A 14,781-nucleotide genomic window follows, 5' to 3' on the forward strand; every position below is an offset into this window, starting at 1 on the left:
ACACTATAGCCAAACAATCTGGAGCAACAATATGCCAGGTGTGTACAGACATATAATGTTAAGTAATGTCAGGTAAGTGATACCTTGTGTCAGCTAAGTAAAACTGGATGTTGCCCTCAGTTTAGGCTCACAACTGCATCCACGGGATGTCGTCGTTCAAACCTTCCGTGTCACTACGTAATTTATAGACCCATCTTTGTTCTTTCCTGAGGAGAAAAAGTGGGATGTCTGTGACATGACTGGGTATATGTGGTTGCTCTAAGATTAACCATTTCAAATCATCAGGATTGTGTTTTTTATCTAGAAAGTGCGAGGTGAGCCGGGTAGCCTGCTTGTTGCGTCTAATTGTGCTCTTATGCTCTTGGATGCGCAATTTAATTTTTCTCGTCGTCATCCCTATGTACCTCAAACCACAAGGACAGGTAATTTGATAGATGACTTTGTCACTGTTGCAATTAGTATGGCGTTTGAGTAGCCAAGGTCGAGTGGTGCCAATGTCGACTGCAAGAGTCTTGCTGGTTTGTGCACATACTGAGCAGTTGCCGCAGGGATGATGTCCCTGCACTGGAGGGAGGTTCCACAAGCTGGAAGTGGATTCTTCGACTACTTGTCGAGGTCTCGTGTGGACCAGTGCGTCTCTCAAATTAGTGCCTCTTTTAAATGAGAACAGTGGCAGAGGAATGTGTTCTCCTGAGCTATTCAAAATTCGCCATTTCTGTCTAATGATTTTCTGAATCTTAGACGAAGAGGTATTGTATGTGGTCACACATACCAACCTACCAATAGGTGGTTTCTCAACTGGAGGTTCTAGTAGGGCCTCTCGATGATTGTTCGCAGCACGTTTTAAGGACTTGCGAACTAGAGTGTGAGGGTAGCGCCGCATTCTCAACTTCGTGGAGAGATCTTTGGCTTTAGAATGGAAATCTGTTAGGTTGGAACAATTCCTCCGTACCCTCAGGAACTGCCCAAACGGGAGGTTCTCCCTGAGGGAACGGGGATGATGGCTGTCAAATCTCAGCAGTGAGTTCCGTGCCATTGGTTTTCGATATAAGGAACTGGCCAGATGCCCTTCTTGTGGGAAAATTAACAAGTCCAAAAATGGGAGTTCAGTTCTACTGTGCTCCAATGTGAACCTGAGATAGGGGTTCTGACCGTTCAGCCATTCTTGAAAAAGCAAGAGGGATTGTATGTCCCCTCGCCAGACAACTAGAATGTCGTCAATGTACCGCTTCCACATCATCAGTTGCTGATGATGTGGGTTGGTGTTATTGAGTACATGATGGGTCTCAAAATGGTGGACATATAAATTCGCCAGGCTGGGTGCAAATTTGCTGCCCATCGATGTCCCTGATATCTGTAAATACAGGGATTCCTCAAAGGCGAAAAAATTCTCCGTCATGGCAATTCTTGCCAGTTCCATTACAAAATGAATGGGGGTCACCGTGTCAACAGAGGAGTCCTCTAGAAGTGTTTGTACCGTTTCTAGTGTCTCAATTTGAGGTATACAAGTATACAATGATTCGACATCAAAGCTAGCTAGTATGTCAGTGTTGATGTCGAAATGAACCTCAGGTAGTGCACGTAGGACATCCTTCGTGTCCTGAAGGTATGTTGGCATGGTTTTCACAATGGGACTGAGAAAGACATCAACAAAAGTTGATAAAGGTTCCAACAAAGATCAAATTCCTGAAATAATTGGACGGCCGGGCGGTGGTCTGGCCGGTTTATGAATCTTTGGAAGAGTGTAGAAATATGGAATGATGGGACATTTAGTGACCAAAAAAGTAGCCTCTTGTGGAGTGATCCATCCCTCAGCGCTTGCTTCTTCCACTAGATGTTTGATCTCACTGGTGAGTCTAGCGGTGGGATTCTCAGCAAGGGGGGTGTAGAACTGTGTATTGCCTAGTTGTTTGAGACATTCAGTTCGATATGCATTGATGTCCTGGATGACTATGGCTCCCCCCTTGTCTGCAGGTTTGATCACTATTTTAGTGTCCTTGGAAAGGGTATCAAGGGCGACTCTGTCTTTCTTTGAAAGATTCTGGTAGTTGCCTTCTTTAGAGAAATCAATAGATTTCAAATCTTGCAGTACTGCTGCCTCAAAAGTGCCAACCTTAGATGGTACTTGTTGGAGTAGAGGCATAAAAGTAGATTTGACTTTTAGCCCTGTACTGGTGTCTTCAATCGATGTATCTGGCTCTTTCTCCCTGAAGAAATAGTGTAGCCTGATCGTCCTGAAAAATCGTTCGATTTCTCCTCGTAACAGAAAAGGTTCTCCGCAAGACTCTTGCAGTCGACATTGGCACCACTCGACCTTGGCTACTCAAACGCCATACTAATTGCAACAGTGACAAAGTCATCTATCAAATTACCTGTCCTTGTGGTTTGAGGTACATAGGGATGACGACGAGAAAAATTAAATTGCGCATCCAAGAGCATAAGAGCACAATTAGACGCAACAAGCAGGCTACCCGGCTCACCTCGCACTTTCTAGATAAAAAACACAATCCTGATGATTTGAAATGGTTAATCTTAGAGCAACCACATATACCCAGTCATGTCACAGACATCCCACTTTTTCTCCTCAGGAAAGAACAAAGATGGGTCTATAAATTACGTAGTGACACGGAAGGTTTGAACGACGACATCCCGTGGATGCAGTTGTGAGCCTAAACTGAGGGCAACATCCAGTTTTACTTAGCTGACACAAGGTATCACTTAGCTGACATTACTTAACATTATATGTCTGTACACACCTGGCATATTGTTGCTCCAGATTGTTTGGCTATAGTGTAATACTGTTGACACATGCCCATGTAGCAGACAAACTACCCGGCTTTGTATACCGTGTTGACCGCTTAGCACTGCCTTATTGCGGGCCATATTCATGCTTAGATGTGTTATTAGTTCTTAGAACAAGCAATGTCTAGATTGGCCACGCTGGACTTTGTATACATCGAAACCACACAGTAACACTTATACATATGTATGTCTCATAAGACTGTGTGGATATGTGATTCTGTCTGCGTGTCTTTTCGCGTACATTGGGTCTGTCTTGCTCTGCTCTGCTCCTTTGGAAGCAGACATCCTATCCAGACAAGATCGCATGATCTGTGTCGAACGAAGGATCGACTGTCCTTTACCCTGACAAATTGAACTTCGAGGCAGCTGATTAACATACTGCCTCTTTCCAAATGAACTTCGTGTTCGCTGTATTAAACTTTTCTCTGATTGGTCCACGTCTAACTACTGACGTCACTTTTGCATCGTTTGACCCTAATGTAACTGCATTTTAGAGTCTGTGCGTGAGCCATTGGCCCACAAAAAGTGAACGAATCAGAACACTTCTGTTACGAGTCTTCTACATAGTCCGCTACCTCCACGGACTTAGCTACGCTAATTTGGCCCTTTTACGATTGGTCTACACCCAACCAATCACGGAATGCTGGCTGTGGTCTGCTCCGAGGTTCCCTACGAAGTAAACAGCTATTGGCCCGGACAGCGAACCTATCAGAATACTTCTCCGATGAGCTTCCTACAAGGTCCGCTTCGTCATAATGGCTCTCTATTGGTCCACATTTTACCGCTCACTACAGCCCCGCTTGGAGGCCTGGACTGCCACCATTGGCCAACATCATGTGCATATAGCGAGCCAATGGGAACGCATACATTGAGAGTTCCCTCCAAGGTCCGCTATCTTTAGATAAAACACCGCTTTGAACTCAGCATTTCACCTCCCCCTCGGCTCAGGTTTCCATCCGAGGCAACGACGGAGAGGTGAGCTATGGCGCTTCATTATGCGGTTGTTTTCTGTCTATAAAACAGTACTGTAGGCGCTGAATCTTTTACTAAGAACTAATTAATTATCCAAGCACTAAGGAAAAGGCGTCCTGGTTCCCTCACGTAATGGCTAATCGGTTACTCTGACCATCAAGCGAGTTGGCCTAATGGAGGTTTCTAGTTTGATGCTTTCCTCATCTGCATACATTCCTAATCTAGTTCTGCCTTTTGTCCAGTAGTATCACTAATGAAATGTTTTTTGTAACTACAATAGTTGCTCTGAAATTAACTTCAGATCCATGCGCTTATTTACAGTGCGTGGCCTCCTTTCACCCTGAGCAGTTGCCAGGTGAGGTGAGGTTTTTTTTCTCCCTGCAATTAGGGTGAGTTAGAATCACATTTTTTCATACATTCTACTTGTACAGAGTTGTGAGTTTCATGCTACAGATATGCATATTTCTAATACTGTTTTACTTTTGTTTCCCACTTTTGTACACACAGGAGAAGACACACCATCTTCCTCTTAATAATTGGAGAGAAGTTGTAAATCACGTTCTAAATCACAATAAGTAAGTGTTGCAGTAGCAAATCATAGGTCCTGAAGAAAGCCGCTTTCGGCTGAAACATGTCGACCAACTAACATAAATGGTGGATAGCAATTCCTTGCATGCTATCAGCATACTGCTTTTAACAATACCACTTTGATGGTCAGACCCAATAAAGTTTTTTATGTCATCAAAGTAGGTATTTTTAAATCACGAGGATTATTTTCCTTTCCTGTTTTTCTTTTGAGCACTGCAACTTCTGCCCCTTCCTCTCACACACTGTCATCTGTTGGTTGGATGCTTGATCCCAGGGTCCGCTATTAGGCAACCTCAGACTCTCCCTGAGGAGGAGCCTACAGGACACCTTTCTCCAACACTGAACAACCCAGATGACGAGATTCCACTTTTGAGTGGGCTGATGGGTACTTTTTCTAGCCTTTTAGACTCTGTATCTTCTCTGCCTCACTTCTCTGTCATGACACTGTCATTTGTTTAGATCAACTGTGTGGTCTGAATATGAATACGGGACACAATTAGGTTCCAGTAGACTCCTGAAATCCAGACTGTAAGTACCTCTCGTGTTTTTTGCTGAAAAATTTCTATTCCCATGAAGCCCAGAACGTTGCTCTGATGATGTCACAACGTTGCGCTGTAGCAAAGGTAAACGCCTCCATGGCACCACTCGAGTGCCGTTAATTCCAGGATTCTCTTGTGGCGTGCTGCATATCCTGGTCACGGTAGGTGTGCTTTTGTGCCATCGCTCATCATTACTCTCTGTTGAGTTCAGGCCCAGCAGCTTGTTCTGTTTAGCATTTCAAATCCCAGTTGGATGAGCCGATGACTGACTCTTGCGGGGCTTCCTTGTGTTTACCGAATTCCCTCCCTGTTTGGTGAGCTTCTTGAGGCTCTTGCGGGGATGTGTAATTTCCCTTCTTGAGCCTCACTGATTCCCTGGGGTAACTACGGATTGTTACCTTTGTGTGAGTCGCGCTGCAGTGCATTTGGATTTCGGTTTATTGGACCTTATTCATACACTGTGATTTTCAGGATTAAGCATGTCTTTAATTTCCTTGAGTGCAAAAAACAGTTGATGGACAGAATGCAGAACAATGTCATACATTCACCCCAGTACAGAGATCTGAGCCTAAATCCATCGTTTTTTTGCTCACCACACCACCCTAGTTAAGACATGGCCATATGCAAATCAGCCTTGACCCTATGCCTCATGGGAACAGTCCAGCCCGAACCTGATGTCTAGTAGCAGTTTTGCATGTGCTATGTACATTGCCATTGATGTTGGCTGACTGTTAACCTACATTTTCCCCAAAAATGTCCTGCAGGGCACCGCCTCTACCAAGGCCATTCCCAGACTTGGCTACCATTAGGGAAAGTGCCTGCATCCGATGTTACAGATTTACTCAACAGTTGATTCAGGAGTTGACAAACAAGATGGCACCACATCTCCAACGGCAACACAGGTATCCTACTGCGCTGACCCCCAAGATAAAGGTGATGGAAGCCCTCCATTAGTTTACTACAGGTACGTTTCAATTAACCATAGCTGATGTAGGTGGAATGTCACAGACGATGTTCAGCTGTGTCCTGCGTGATGTTTTGCTAGCCATGTTGGAGCACATTAATGAATTCATCAAATTTCTGACTCCTGAAGAGTTGAGAGATGTCAAGGGTGATTTCTATGCCCTGTGAGGGATGCCACATGTCATTGGGTCCATTGATGGGACACTTGTGGCTTTGCGGCCACCACAGGCACAGGAGCAGGCATACTGCAACCGTAAACATTATCATTCAATATATGCCCTTGTGGTGTGTCTTGCTAACATGCTGATTTCCAAGTTTGTGCACGTTTTCCGGGATCGGCACATGATGCATTCATCATGAGGCGTAGCAAGGTGCCACCAATGATGCTGCAGCTGCGCAACGAGCGGGCATGTCTTGTTGGTGGGTTAACTCTCTTTGTCCTGTGCGTTTCAGTAGCTTTTGCTCTGACGGCATCTCCTGGCCCACTTATTTACATGATTTATCTATGTAGGGGACTCGGGATATCCCAACATGCCATGGCTAATGACACCTCTCCGCAACCCAAGAACAGCTGCAGATCAGCAGTACAATAATGCACACGGGCAGACCAGGCGAGTGATTGAGAGGAAGTTTGGCCTCCTGAAGAGCCGATTCCGGTGCCTCGATAAGACCGGCGGATCCCTCCCATATGCACCGGACAAGGTCTGTAAGATCTTCATCGTGTGCTGCATGCTGCACAACATGGCAGTTGAGAAGGCAGTGCCACTCATCCTGGATCCTAAGGAGCAGGAACATTGACCTGTTGAGCAAAATAACAATGGATTATATCGAGATCTGTGACTGGGGTTGAATGTTTTGGCATTGTGAAACATTCTGTCCATCATCTTGTGTGTTTTGCTGTTCACCCTATGTGGGAAGGGTATGCCCAGACGTGGGTCCTTTGGCGACTAAGCCACTGGAGTCAAGCTATCCTGGCTGAAGACGGCTGATAGCCAGAAACCGGTCCTAGGATGCTTGATTCTGGTCCAGGAAAGACATGGCTTGGCCATTCGGGCTGGACTGTTCCCATGAGGCACAGGGTCAAGACTGATTTGCATATGGCCATGTCTGAACTGGGGTGGCTTGGTGAGCAAAATGACGATGGATTAAACCCAGATCTGTGACTGGGGGTGAATGTTTTGCCATTGTGCAAAAGTCATGCATCAACTTGTGTGTTTTGCTGTTCACCCTATGTTGCAAGGGTATGCCCAGAGTGGGCCCCTTGCTCACTAAGGGCCAGATGTAAGAAGGGTATTACCGGTCGGTAACGGCCAAAATTAACGAATTACGGCTATGACCAACCGGTAATAGGCTTTTCTGATGTAGGGGCCGAAATTAACGATTCAGTAATTAACCGAATCGGTAATTTAAGGAATCAGTAAATTACCGATTTCTTAAATACCGATGCAGTAAATTACCAAATTCCTAATGTAGGGAGCACTTAAATGAGTGCTTATCTCATTTTAGGATTCGTTATTTACCACCAACTACAAGTTGGTGGTAAATAACGAAAACACTCCAAAAAGCAATTTTATGCAAATTGCTTCAGTGCCATGTTGCAGACATACATGCCCTTAGTGACACCCTGCCACCCTTCAATGTTTTCCCCCTTTTACTGAATCTGTATTTACCGATTCGGTAATTGACATTCATTCCTATGGGCCTCCAGGTTTTACCGAATGATTTGCTACATAGCATTTACAGATTCAAAAATACCGAATTGGTCAAATTCGGTATTTTCGAATCGGTAAATGCTACTTACCTACATCTGGCCCTAAGCCACTGGAGCCAAGCTATCCTGGCTGAAGACGGCTAATAGCCAGCAACCGGTTCTAGGATGCTTGATTCCGGTCCAGGAAAGACATGGCTTGGCAGTTCGGGCTGGACTGTTCCCATGAGGCACAGGGTCAAGACTGATTTGCATATGGCCATGTCTGAACTGGGGTGGCTTGGTGAGCAAAATAACGATGGGGGACATTTTCCAACAGCGGACGGCTGACATCGGACCAGGGAGCTCTTACCTGCTTGTTGCCGCGCCGCCTCTGGGGTGCTCACGCTGCAGCTCTCTCCCGCCGCAGCGGTCCAGCAAAGCCTGTGGACGCCGCGGGGAGACTACAGCTCCCAGAGTGCTCGGCAAGCACTCCCGCCCACTTCCGCCTGCCAGCGCGCCCGGAGGCGCTTCAAAGGGCGTAGGCTTCGTCCGCGTCGCGGGACGCGCGTGGGCATGCGCCGGGCTAAGCCCGGGCAAAGGGCGGGCCCTCTGAGGCCCTCAGAGGTCAACAGTGGTCGGGCGGGCCACCCATCTAACCTCCATTGGAAGGTGAGCCTTATTTTCTATCATGGGGGAAAGCATCAATATCTCCACCAGTACAATCAATATAGTCTCTCAGGCTATTGAAGTCCCTGAATCTCTACAACTCTCGTTTGAGAGCCTCTTGGACAATGCCTTTAATGAGATCGCAGAGACTGAAAGGAGGTTGTCCTTGGCTTCCCAAAGCAACGGCCAGCTGACCGTTATTACTAGTCCTAACTATACCATACCCCTACAGCCAGAGGTAATTGTAGTAAAATCTACCTCTGCGGTGAGTTCATCTGTTGCATCACAGGAAGGAAATACCCTTGTCACAGCTACTGACGCTGCTAGTGATCCTGATTTGCTATCAGCGCTTCCATCTACAAACACCAAGATCACAGGAGCGAAACGTAAAAGGGGCCCAGCAAAGACTGTAATAAACAAGAGGAAGCAGCCTCCTAGGAGTGTTAACCAGCCAACTCCACAGAGCATGTGGTCTAGGGGGAAGAAGCGTCAAATAGTTTGCTCTGACACTGGGGATCATTGTGATACTGTGATAATAAATGATGGGACTAATTCAATCTGCACACAGACGGATTTCCCGAATGAAAATGCTCCTCAACTAAAACCACAAGGAAACCTTATTGAGACTATTGCAGATACAATTTTAAAACAACTTGAAGGTCAAATGATCAAACAGTTTAATATCATTTTTAAGAGGTTTGATAGACTGGAGACTCTTGTGAAAAATGATGAAGCTAAGAGGAAAGGTATGGTTTGCCTAGATCAAATTAGAGGCGATCGTCTGTTAAAAGACTTAGAGTCTATCACCAGCACTATATCCAGTGGAGAGCCTAATAAAAATCGTAATTTAGCTACACCTAAAGGGGCTACAGGGGCTTCAAATGTCAATATTGCCCCCTTGACACCAGTGGAAGCTAATATAAGGCAAAATGACTCTACAATAAATCTGCCTCCCAATCCTCTACCATCTTCCGGTCTGCCTAAAACCACAAACATTTCCAAAAAGAGCAACCCCTCCAGTGGTATAGCTAAGCAGAAAGTACCTACCAGACCAGGCCAGCACAGAGGTCAACCGGAGGATAACAGACCGATAAAACATCAAGGTCCTGCTTTACATCTTCCTCCTGAGTCGTGCCCATATGTTTTGGTTTTGGCCGGTATACCACCACTTAGGGAGGGTCAAGGCGAATCTTGGGTACAGTTACACAACAAATGTATTGACTGGTTAACCAAACACAAGGGGGTCGGCTACGACATAACAAATGAAATTCTCTCTGCTCGCCGGGTGACCTGGGTCAGTCCCCTGTTTAAAAACATCAACGGGGACTGTATTACAATCAACTTTAGGAACCCGGGCGTAGTAAAATGTTTACTAAACAGGAAGAATACTCAGAATGGTCCATCTACCGTGGTGACCCCCTTACCTCTGAGTTACTTCTACAGACCCCCCAACAGATTGTTGCAATCACCACCAATATTTCCGTTACATAACAGATTCTCAGCACTATCAGACCAGGGAACCTTAGACTGACTGCCAGCAACTCGGGAAGACTCTGTTGTAGTGGTGCCCATTGCTGATGATTCTCCAAAGACTGTAGATTTCGAGGTGGCTTTGAAATTACCCTACCCTTCTCTGCCTTTAAACCCTCAATGTGATCAACTAGCCAATTCGACAATCATCGCAAATTATGATGTTTGCCCACGTATTAATGAGAATTTGTCTATAATAAGTTGGAACATTGCAGGGCTAAAGGCAAAATTAGAAATTAAAGCCTGGAAGGATTGGGTAAATTGTTATGATGTTTTAATGTTCCAGGAAACATGGAGTACAACTAATCTGTTATTAGAAGGGTATAGCTGTCACAACAGCATTGTGCCGTCTCCACCTTTAGGCCGTCCAAGTGGGGGTCTATCAATTTGGATAAAGATAACAGCAGAGGTAAAAACAGAAGTAATACAAACCAATAACCCAAGTTTTATGGCACTGGTATATGTAAGAGATGTAAAATTATGTCTGATTAATTTTTATAATAATGATTTTTTATCCTATCCCAATTGTAACTTTTTAGATTTGTTTAATTTCTTTGATGACATAGTGGAGGGACGTAAATACGGGAAGTTTGATGGGATTTGCTTAGGAGGGGACTTCAATGCTCACATCCATTTAAGGAATCCCCCTTGCAGGAGAGGTGCAGAACTATCTGATCTCCTTGCAACTAGAGAACTTATAAACTCTATGGAGTTTGCTGGCAATGACATAAGCACCAAACCGGCTCCTACTTACATCGGTCACGGAAGTGCAACAACTATCGATTATATATTTGTTTCACCTTCCCTTGCCGACGTTTTATTAAAAGCAGAGGTAGTGTGCAACGTATATAGCGACCACTACCCAATTGTGATCTATCTAAAATTGTTAGGGGGGAAAAAATCACATAGGGAAATTGGGGCAGCAAATTTGGCAGCCACAACGGATGGACTTAGGGTTGTTTGGAGGGGGGTGGACAATAGGGGTGTTTTGGGTACCGTGATTAAGAAACATCCTGCATTGATCTCGGATTGTCTAGATATTGACAACTGCGGGGGTAACTTGATTAAATCATTTGGTGAACTCTGCTTCGCAATAAAAAGCGAGATTTCCAAGCCAACATCAAGGAAAGTTGAGGAAGCCCCAAAATGGTTTGATGCCTCTTGCTCGAAGGCAAATGGGGATCCAAGGGCTGCTCTCATGGCCAAACCACGGGATATTTCCCAGGTAAAGCTTTTGAGAGCAAGGTATAAATCCACCCTGCGTACCAGATCAAATGAACTAGTTAAAGATCATTGGGAATCCCTTGTACGTACAGCCGCCCTAAAAGACACTCCAGGTTTCTGGAGGGAGGTAAAGAACTTAAGATCACTTGGCTCAAATATAACATCAATTAACTGTAATATCTTGGGACCTGTGTGGGTGGAGCACTTCTCAAAGATTTATGCTGTATCTGATCACCCTGTAGCAAACCTTCCTCCCCCAACTCCTTTAAACATTACATTGCTTGAGGTAGAGGATGCTATTGCCGAATCTGCCAGTAATAAAGCACCTGGCCCAGATGGTCTTTCCAGCGACCAATTAAAATGTGAAATTAATTTCTGGGCACCGATATTATGCAATGTATTTAATAACCTAACATACGAATCCATCCCTGAAACATGGTCAAACAGTACTATCGTCCCCATTTTTAAAAAAGGTGACAGGCTTGATCCCGGGTGTTACCGCCCAATATCATTAATTGATAACACCCTGAAAGTTTTGGGTAGGGTAATTTTTAAAAGAATTAGATCCTGGGCGGAGGAAAGTTCTATCTTACACCCAAGCCAACTAGAGTTCCGTAGTAAGGTGGGCACGGTAGAACAGTGTTTAAACCTAAATCTGATAACGGCCAAATATACAATTGCCAAAAAATCCCCCCTATATTTTGGTTTTATGGGTTTGAGTTCTGCTTTTGATTTTGTAAATCGCTCCCGTTTATGGACCGTCCTTCTTAATTATGGTTTAGATGAAAATTTGGTGCATTTTTTATCTTATCTCCACAGCAACCTAAGTGCCCGTGTGCGTATTAACTCCTTTGGCGAAGTATCAAGTGACATTTTAATTGGCAGGGGGGTCAGACAGGGTTGCGTTGTAGCCCCTCTGCTTTTTATTTTATATATTAACGAATTGAGTAGCTCATTAAGTACCCTAACTAAAGATGTACCGTACATCAACGGCATGCCGATACCCACCCTACTTTACGCTGATGATGCGGTCCTAATGGGCCGCACTCCAAAGGCACTGCGTATTTTAATCTCAGGTTTCGTTAGTTTTATGGCTGATTTGGGCTTAAGTACAAATTTCAAAAAATCCCTTATCATGTCCTGTGGCCCAAAAAAGCATAAAATCACAAGGATAACCTCAGGGGAGAATGTTCTACATAGCACATGCACTTTCCCATATTTGGGGCTGTTGCTCTCAAACAGCGGTTCTTGGCAACCGCATGTTTCTTATGCTAGAAACAAACTGGGCAAAGCTATTAACTCCATAATCTCTCTACGCCAACCCAACCATGCGGATGTGATAACACCATTAATTAAGATTTATCAAACACAATGCATCCCTACCGGCACTTACGGTGCAGAGGTATGGGGATATACAAATTGTCTCCATATCCAGACGGAAGAAAACAGATTTTGCCGAAAAGTGTTGGGAGGAGTTATCTGTGCTTCAAATTACATATGTCATAGTGAATTAAACCCCCCCTATATTGAGGACTTTGTTAGATCAAGACCTGCCCTTTTTTGGTTGAAGATATGGACGAACCCTGCAGCCATATTGAACCAAGATATAATATCAGACTGCTTAAAATGTGATAGGGCACATTATATACCATGGCTAAAAGCAGTAAATGAAAGCCTAACAAATGTAGGGTATGGTCATTTGTTTACAACCCCTAACCTTATAGATCGTTCTCATAAGAAGTGTATTAAAAGGGCTTTGTATAACATGTACAGAGAAAAACGGGAAAAGATACACCTTCCAAAATGTACGGTTGCAAAATATTTGGGCCATTTAGCGCTCACTTCTAGTTACTCTGCCCCGCCCCAGAAATACCTACGTTTACATCTTGGTAGGTGGAATAGAAGTTTACTATTCCGTTTCCGGGACGGGAGCATAGTAAATTTGTTAAATTTCCCACTGGGTTATAACAAACATTTGGAAACGTTAGGTTGTCCATGTAACCCGACTATGAAACAAAGCCTTATGCATTTCATGTTTTTCTGTGATTTTTATAAATTGTTTACTGTGCACTTTTTAATGCCATATTGCAGGAAACACGATCTGGTAGATTTTATGATTGCAATGAGGAATTTGCTAATGTTAGGTACTGAGGAAATTACATTTAGAGTGAGCTGTTTTCTCAAAGCTGCTGTTCGCTCACGAGCTACTTTGCACATTGATTGATAAGAACCTACAATTTGTATACCGCACTTTATATCATCTTCTTTTTTGCACATTGTAACTTGCACATTTTTAAGAATTTTTAAAAAATATTGTACATATTGTCTTGTCTTTTTTAACATGTTTCTGCATTTTTGCACATCAGACATATCATATTTACCGGCTGTTCATTTTTGTATTGTACTGTATGTCATTGCATTTGCTGTGTACTTTTATGGATTTATTTTTTCCGAATAAAGATCTTTGACTGACTGACTAATAACGATGGATTAAACCCAGATCTGTGACTGGGGGTGAATGTTTTGCCATTGTGCAACAGTCTGTCCATCATCTTGTGTGTTTTAATTGCCTTGAGGCAGCCTTAAGAGCGTTATACCCCCTTCATATCGCTGCAATACTCTGCTACCTTTTATGTGTCTTCTGTTATCCCTGTGCTAGTTGCACAATCGGTGAAGCAGGATCATAATATTGGCCATTTCTTTTGCAACTCGTACAACATAATCTTTGGTGTGTTATGGTGTTTCATCACCTTTCCATGTGCTATGAATTCATGGGTATTGTTCATCTCTGTTTTCACAGCAGGGGCTTGTAGTGCTCGGCCTGAAGTAAGCTCAAAATTCCGTTACCTGGCTTTTAAGACTTATTTGGGTATGTTGAATACTGCTGGATAAATACATGTAAACGTATGGAACAGCCTTCTTTGTAAGTGTGTAGTAATGTCCTTGTTCGATCCTTAGATCTAGTAGCACTTTCATTACTGTGATCCCAACTAGGATACAGTAGCTGTTGTTTTCGTTTACAGGTGTAACTGTTTCAGTATAGGTCCTCTGGTATTCAGTGATTCAGTGACAAGAAGTGTTCAATCCTTATGCTTGTTTACCTTTGTTTCAGATCACCCTCCCTGCTGTTCCATTCCTTTTTTTCCCTTGCCTGAACCCCCTCTTGAGTCTGTCATTTCTACTGAGACCAAGGGGCTATCGGGAGATGGACTACTTTGAGCATCACACGTTTCAGAGGATTCAAGGCCCTGACAGTCACAGCAGTCCTGTGCACATTGTTTCACCAGCAGTACAGATATACTCATTACATGACTGTTCATTTCTTCTGAGCGATGGCACTGGTCATGGACATTGGCTCATGTAGCATGGCCTCAACACATACTTGATCCGGTTGTGTAGTAAATGTGTTCACCACAGTACAATGTGCCTCATCACTGTCACCGCAGATTTCTTGCCACTTTGCATGCGTCATCTATGGCATAATTGACAAAGATTGTGCGTATGGGAGTATGTGTACTTTGCCAACATGCATGCAGTTATTCATGGCTAATGATCCCTATTGTGCATGCAGTACTTGGTTGTGTATGTATTTGTGCAGGTTGCTACCCACAACGGGCAGGCAACACCTGCTGGCGCTGTATGTCCTAGGCGCAGCTTGGCCTTTTGGTGCCTGATCCTGTGCCCGTCATTTTTGGTGATTGTTCATCCATTTTATTTGAGTAACCCATGAGTAACCATCAGCGCACGTCAGCGCCTGCAACATGCACAGTGCAAGACCCTCTGGTCCTTGCATGATCCATGTGACAC

Source organism: Lissotriton helveticus, chromosome 8, assembly GCF_964261635.1.
Source record: "Lissotriton helveticus chromosome 8, aLisHel1.1, whole genome shotgun sequence".
NCBI classification, from domain to species: Eukaryota; Metazoa; Chordata; class Amphibia; order Caudata; family Salamandridae; genus Lissotriton; species Lissotriton helveticus.